Here is a 7184-nt window from a genome sequence, read left to right as displayed (position 1 = left end):
GATTTTGTTTTGTAGTTAAATTCGAGGTCAAAGAAATAAGGATGAGACAGCTTTGTTGTTTAAGTATTTTAATAAGAATATGTTTTGTTAAGAAAAAGAAAACACTTTGTTGTTTTAAATATTTTATTAAGAATGTGTTCATTTAGAAAAGACCACACATTGTTGTATTGTTTTTATTAAGAATGTTTTATTAAGAAAATTAAGACCTCACTTTGCTTGTATTAATGATTTTATGAAGAATGTGGTTAAGAAAATATTGTATTTGTTTTATTAAGAATATGTTTATTAAGAGAAAAAAGAGAAAGAAAAAACATGTATTAGAAAGAGCACTGATAAGAGAAAAAAAAAGAAAAGAGAATACATTACCAGGAGATGATGGGCAGGTTGCAAGACGAGACACAGAAGGCAGCAGTCCCAGTCTGAATGACCTCATTTTGGTGGAGGTCATTAATTTAAATATCTGAGACGACGACAGTGACACTCATAGGCTGCTTCGTGACCACCTGAAGAGCTTCTCCGGCACCAGAACCATTGCTGATATCACCTTGATTGAAAAACTTTATCATATTTGTACTTTAATTAATGTTTGTACAGAATATTTGTAGAATACTTGCACTGCTAGAGATACTAATTGTAATAAATACTCCTGAGGCATTAAGTCGTTGAGCCAGAACAGCCCACAGAGGAGTTTTCTATCGGATTGTAAGTAGTATTTTAAAATGCTTATAATTTAGATAAGATTTGACTCAGTTACCTAACCTAACAATAAAAAACAAAAAATAAAGATGTTTAAATACACACCGTAAAAATATATATAATTATATATTAAAATAAAAATCTGGTGTTTATGCTGATTGTAACACTCATTTTGTTCTTTTCCCACAGGATTACCAAATATCTGAAGCCATTTACATTCTTCATTGTTAATTATAGACCCTTTGAATGCAAGTTACATTTATGCATTTGGCAGATGGTTTTGTCCAAAAGTGACTTGCATTGCATACATTACATCAGATCATATATTGCCTGGGACTTGAACCCAGTACTTTGGTGTTGCTGCTAGCACCCTTCTCTACTGTTTGAGTCACAGAAAAGCTTTTGCTCTTTGCATACAAATAGTTGCTGAAGTTTTGAGGATCTGTAGGGCAAAAGGAAGTGAAGGGAAATTCTCATAATTTTTGTGCTGGCAGCCGTTTTTAAAAACAGTCAGCAAATAAAACCTGACCTGACAAGTCTTCAGTCCACTGCAACCCACATGCTTCAGAGAACGATTACAGCAGCGCTTGGACTTCATCAGCTCTCGGGGATGAGGATCAATGTTCAAAGAGTCCAAACTGGACAGCTGCTCGTTTGTCCACCATTCAGTTCAATTGTGATTCCTTCATGTGTTTATTATGACAGCTACCAAAAACACAACATTTGATTAGTGATCTGAAACTCACTGCAGATCCTTGTAGTCTCATGATAAAAGTAATGTTAATACTAATCATCTTTAATTTAGGTTTTAATTACATTAAGTGAATGCGTTGTGGACTCCCTCTCTTTAAACAGTCAATGAGAGGTCATTTTTATAAGGGACTTGGGGGAATTGCAGGAACAGAGAGAATAAATTTAATATAAGTTTGTTAACTGCATTTATTCAGTAGTTTATTGAATGTGACCTGCTAGAACAGCATTTTTATAAACTCTTTGAAGATACAAAGCTGTCCTACTAAATAATGAAAAAATTACACTGAATTCTGTAGTTCTGTCAGGTGAAAAAATATATAGTTGATTTCTATTTAAAAAAAAAAGCAAAACATGACAATTATATCCAAAATCCAAAACATGACAATGATATCTTGAGAAAAACCCTACAATATTATTTGTAGAATCTCTGCACATAATCTCTATATTGTTAGATCACAAAGTGACATTTCTGAGCCCCATCCTACCCCCAAGGGTCTAGCTGTAAACGAAGGATAGAGAGGCTGAGTGAATGTGGTGTGGACTCTGTGAATGAGGGTCATTGTGTCAGAGACGCTGTAGAAAGACAGAGTTCCTGCACTGTGATCCACATACACTCCTATTCTACAGGAGCTGGAGACTCCAGGGAGTTTAGTCTGTTTGTTATTATGCCATAATGAGCAACTGGATTTATAGTAAATATTGTATTGTATGCATTGTCTTTCTACATGACATCATATGATACAGTATATGTCAAGGAAATGTAAAGCTTACCTCTGCCAGATATCATTTTCATCTCAGACACAGATTCACCAACATGATCAAAAGAGAGATGAGAACTGACAGTGATGCTGGATGAGTCTGTAGATCCAGGAGGTACAGAGAGAGAAACTGGAAGCTCTACACAGACACAAAGACACAAAAAAAAAAAAAAACATTTGATAGGAAACACAATCTCTTCCCTCCCTCAAGACCACTGTCCTGTTTGTCAGATCTCTGTTACCTGGAGGAAATGGATGTGATGGTCTGTGTGTGAAAGCTGCTCCAGCCCACTGTCTCTCCTCCTCAGATCATCAATCTCCTGCTCCAGTTGCTCCAATATTTCTTCAGCTCGACTCACTGCAGCCTTTTCCTGATCTCTGATCAGCTGTGTCACCTCAGAGCGGCTTCTCTCAATGGAGCGGATCAGCTCAGTAAAGATCCTCTCACTGTCCTCCACTGCTGCCTGTGCAGAGCGCTGTTAGGACACAGAGAGAGACGCATTAGAATCAGCTCTTACTGGTCCCTCACACAGCCTGTTCCCCACAGTGGGCTTCAGTGGGACTGTAAAAAGAGCTCCAGCACTGGCTCCTCACTGACTGATTGAGGAGAGTCCTAACTGAGTCTGAAACAGCTCTTCCAGCAGCCAGCAGTTGTTGTTCTGCTCAAAACTCACCTTGTGAGACTCCACAGCCTCTCTCAGATCCTCAAGCTCCTTCAGTTTCTTCTGGATTCTCTGCTGGCATTTTCTTTTGCATCTTACCCAATTGTCTCTGTAGGAATAACAAATAGACAGATTTGATAAATCATACTGCATAAAAAGTAATTGTCTCAAGTAAAAAATGAGATCCTTGGGAGATACCAATAAGTAACTGTTTAGAAAATGATCTTGGATTATGCAATGATTTTTATTATGTGTAGCACAACTACTGAGTTCATACCGGTTTCTCAGTCCTCTCTGCTGCAGCTGATACAGTGTCGTGGTTTTCGTGTTTATCCACTGTACACAGATAACATATACACTGTTGATCAGTACGACAGTAAATCTCCAGTAGTTTCTCATGTTGAGGGCAGATCATCTCCCGCAGTCCAGTGGCATCCATCAGATTGTGTCTCTTATCTCTGAAGAAACTCTCATGTTGTTCAAGATGATTTTGACAGTAAGAGTTCAGACACACCAGACAGGACTTGATGGCTTTGTTTTTGTCCCCAGTACAGACGTCACACTCCACATCTCCAGATCCAGTGTAACATTGAGCAGGACAAGCAGCTTGTAGTTTTGTCTTCTTGAGTTTCTCCAGCACTTCAACCAGCATGGTGTTTTTACCTAAAACAGGTCTTGGAGTGAAGGTCTGTCTGCACTGAGGACAGCTGTAGACTCCATTCTGATCATCCTGATCCCAGCAGCCTGTAATACAGATTGTACAGTAACTGTGTCCACAGGGAATGGCCACTGGATCCTTCAGTAGATCCAGACAGATTGAACAACTGAACTGATCCTGAGCCACTGAAATACTGGATTCTGCCATTGTATTTTGCACACTCACAGACAGAGAGACTTACACAACATTTTAGTTTCGATTTCTCTGAACTGAAACATATCCTTGTTTTAAAACATTTGCAAATGTGCCAGTTATATAATAAACACTACCACTAGATGGCAGTCTAGAAACTCACTACAACCTTTAGTTCAATTAGGACATTTAAAGGGATAGTTCACCCAAAAATGAAAATTACCCCATGATTTACTCACCCTCAAGCCATCCTAGGTGTATATGACATTCTTCTTTCAGATGATTCGGAGTTATATTAAATAATGTCCAGGGTAATCCATGCTTTATAATAGGAGTGGATGGTGGCATATACACATATATATTGCACCCATCCATTATAAAAGAAGTCCACACGGCCCCGGGGGGTTAATAAAGTGAAGCAATGCGTTTGTGTAAGAAAAATATCCATATTTAAAACTTTATAAACTGTAATCTCTTCCACTAACTGTCATATGCGCGTTTACGAGAGTGGCGTCCCAGCTTATGACATAGGACGCAGGCGCAGTGTGAGCTCCGGTGACGAACACAGAAGCGCAGAGGAGAAAGCAAAACAAAACACCGGTCATGAATTAAAAGTACAAAACTAGAATTTGTAAAGAAAAATGTTGGAGGATTTCGATATAAGCCAAGAGGAGACTGAGTTTTTTGCCCAGCCATATTTGTTTGAACCGGAATATACCGACCAGGAACTCCGGGAGATGGAGGAGGCTGCAGCAGCAGTGGCACAAACAGAATTGAGGAGACGGAGAGCTCATGACCTCTTATTTACATTGCACGCGTCTACGACGTCCATCAAAAATTCACAAGAAATCACCATTTTAACTCTAATAAAATGTAGAGTATAGATCAAACAATTCGCTTCTTCACATGGATTTCCTTTGCTGTAAACAACTTGGTTCTCGCGAGACTAGCATATTCTTACCGGAGCTCACGCTGCGACTGCGTCCTACGTCATAAGCTGGGACGCCACTCTCTCATGAACGCACATTTGACAGTTAGCGGAAGCTAGAGATTACAGGTTATAAATTTTTAAATATGGATATTTTTCTTACACAAACGCATCACTTCGCTTCAGAAGGCCTTTATTAATCCCCCAGAGCCGTGTGGACTTCTTTTATAATGGGTGGGTGCATTTTTTTGGACTTTAGAATTTGAGCCACCATCCACTCCCATTTATAAAGCATGGATTAGCCTGGACATTATTTAATATAACTCAGATTGTACTTGTCTGAAAGAAGAAAGTCATATACTCCTAGGATGGCTTGAGGGTGAGTAAATCATGTGATAATTTTCATTTTTGGGTGAATTATCCCTTTAAGCCTGATCATGTAACATCCATAGAAAATCAATAGATTTTTGTGGCAGAGTGAAAAAGTTTGTAGATCTCTCAAATGCTGATAAAAACTGCTAATTTCAAGTATAGGTAGGTTAGTACACTTTACATGTCAGGTGGTACAATTATATATATTTACAAATATTTGGTTGTACCACCTGACAAAAAAAGTAAAAAAAAAAAAAAAAAAAAAGAATTTACAGTTTTTCTCGATTGCTTAAACACATTTCTTGAAACTATGCCTCATATTCTCAAAACAGTAAACACAAATCCATAACGTCTCACCCAATTCCCCAAACATCCTATTTTCAGGTCAAAATGAAGCTTTACACTCAAAACCATTCACTCTTGCTGAAAAACCAAACTTTGCCCTCAGACATCACACACATGCCGTCAAAAACACACACACTACAACATAGTCTTACACACTGGTGAGTTAAAGTTCAAAACAATACTACAAAAACCAAAAACAAAAACCAGTAATAAGTTGTGTTGCTTGTGGTTCTCCCCCTCATGGAACTTTTCACATGATGAACACACGTATACATTTGCACATTTTTTATTCCTTAATGTACTGTACAGTACAATACACCAAACAACAAAAAATGTTCTGCCCCAGCATCACATCTTTGGTCTGGGACAGGCCAGAGAATCTCGTCAACTTCATAGGCTGTACTGGCCCTATCCAGGCAGCGGGGGGAAAATCCTCTTGCATGCCTGATCCACCCCTGGCACGCATCAACTGAAATGTCTAGTTAGGCTTCTTCCATTCCATTGTCTCTGTGTCCTACAAAAATAGAAGTACTGATTACTGTAACTGTAACACATCCTTTTTACAAAATGGAAGCAGACAGAAACTCTATCGGTATGTAAGGCACTTTGATGCATGTGTTGTAACACTCAAAAGTTACAGTAGAGTACACTGAGGTACACCTACCTGTTTTCCTCCCTGAAGGTTCTCATGATCGAGGCGATAGTGAAGCAACTTACATTGGGTACGGAAAGTATTCAGACCCCCTTAAATTTTTCACTCTTTGTTATATTTAAAATCATTTAAGTTCATTTTTTTTCCTCATTAATGTACACACAGCACCCCATGTTGACAGAAAAACACAGAATTGTTGACATTTTTGCAGATTTATTAAAAAAGAAAAACTGAAATATCACATGGTCCTAAGTATTCAGACCCTTTGCTGTGACACTCATATATTTAACTCAGGTGCTGTCCATTTCTTCTGATCATCCTTGAGATGGTTCTACACCTTCATTTGAGTCCAGTTGTGTTTGATTATACTGATTGGACTTGATTAGGAAAGCCACACACCTGTCTATATAAGACCTTACAGCTCACAGTGCATGTCAGAGCAAATGAGAATCATGAGGTCAAAGGAACTGCCTGAAGAGCTCAGAGACAGAATTGTGGCAAGGCACAGATCTGGCCAAGGTTACAAAAAAAATTCTGCTGCACTTAAGGTTCCTAAGAGCACAGTGGCCTCCATAATCCTTAAATGGAAGACATTTGGGACGACCAGAACCCTTCCTAGAGCTGGCCGTCCAGCCAAACTGAGCTATCGGGGGAGAAGAGCCTTGGTGAGAGAGGTAAAGAAGAACCCAAAGATCACTGTGGCTGAGCTCCAGAGATGCAGTCGGGAGATAGGAGAAAGTTGTAGAAAGTCAACCATCACTGCAGCCCTCCACCAGTCGGGGCTTTATGGCAGAGTGGCCCGACGGAAGCCTCTCCTCAGTGCAAGACACATGAAAAAACACCTGAAGGACTCCAAGATGGTGAGAAATAAGATTCTCTGGTCTGATGAGACCAAGATAGAACTTTTTGGCCTTAATTCTAAGCGGTATGTGTGGAGAAAACCAGGCACTACTCATCACCTGTCCAATACAGTCCCAACAGTGAAGCATGGTGGTGGTAGCATCATGCTGTGGGGGTGTTTTTCAGCTGCAGGGACAGGACGACTGGTTGCAATCGAGGGAAAGATGAATGCGGCCAAGTACAGGGATATCCTGGACGAAAACCTTCTCCAGAGTGCTCAGGACCTTAGACTGGGCCGAAGGTTTACCTTCCAACAAGACAATGACCC

At 39.5% G+C, this 7184-nt stretch overlaps 1 pseudogene; it reads right to left on the bottom strand.

Annotated features, from left to right (window-relative positions):
- Positions 1–1086: 1086 nt before the first annotated feature.
- On the bottom strand, positions 1087–3754 carry LOC127495231 (E3 ubiquitin/ISG15 ligase TRIM25-like; annotated as a pseudogene).
- Positions 3755–7184: the final 3430 nt, after the last annotated feature.

Source organism: Ctenopharyngodon idella, chromosome 2, assembly GCF_019924925.1.
Source record: "Ctenopharyngodon idella isolate HZGC_01 chromosome 2, HZGC01, whole genome shotgun sequence".
Classification (NCBI taxonomy): domain Eukaryota; kingdom Metazoa; phylum Chordata; class Actinopteri; order Cypriniformes; family Xenocyprididae; genus Ctenopharyngodon; species Ctenopharyngodon idella.
This window is presented reverse-complemented; position numbering and strand designations above follow the sequence as displayed.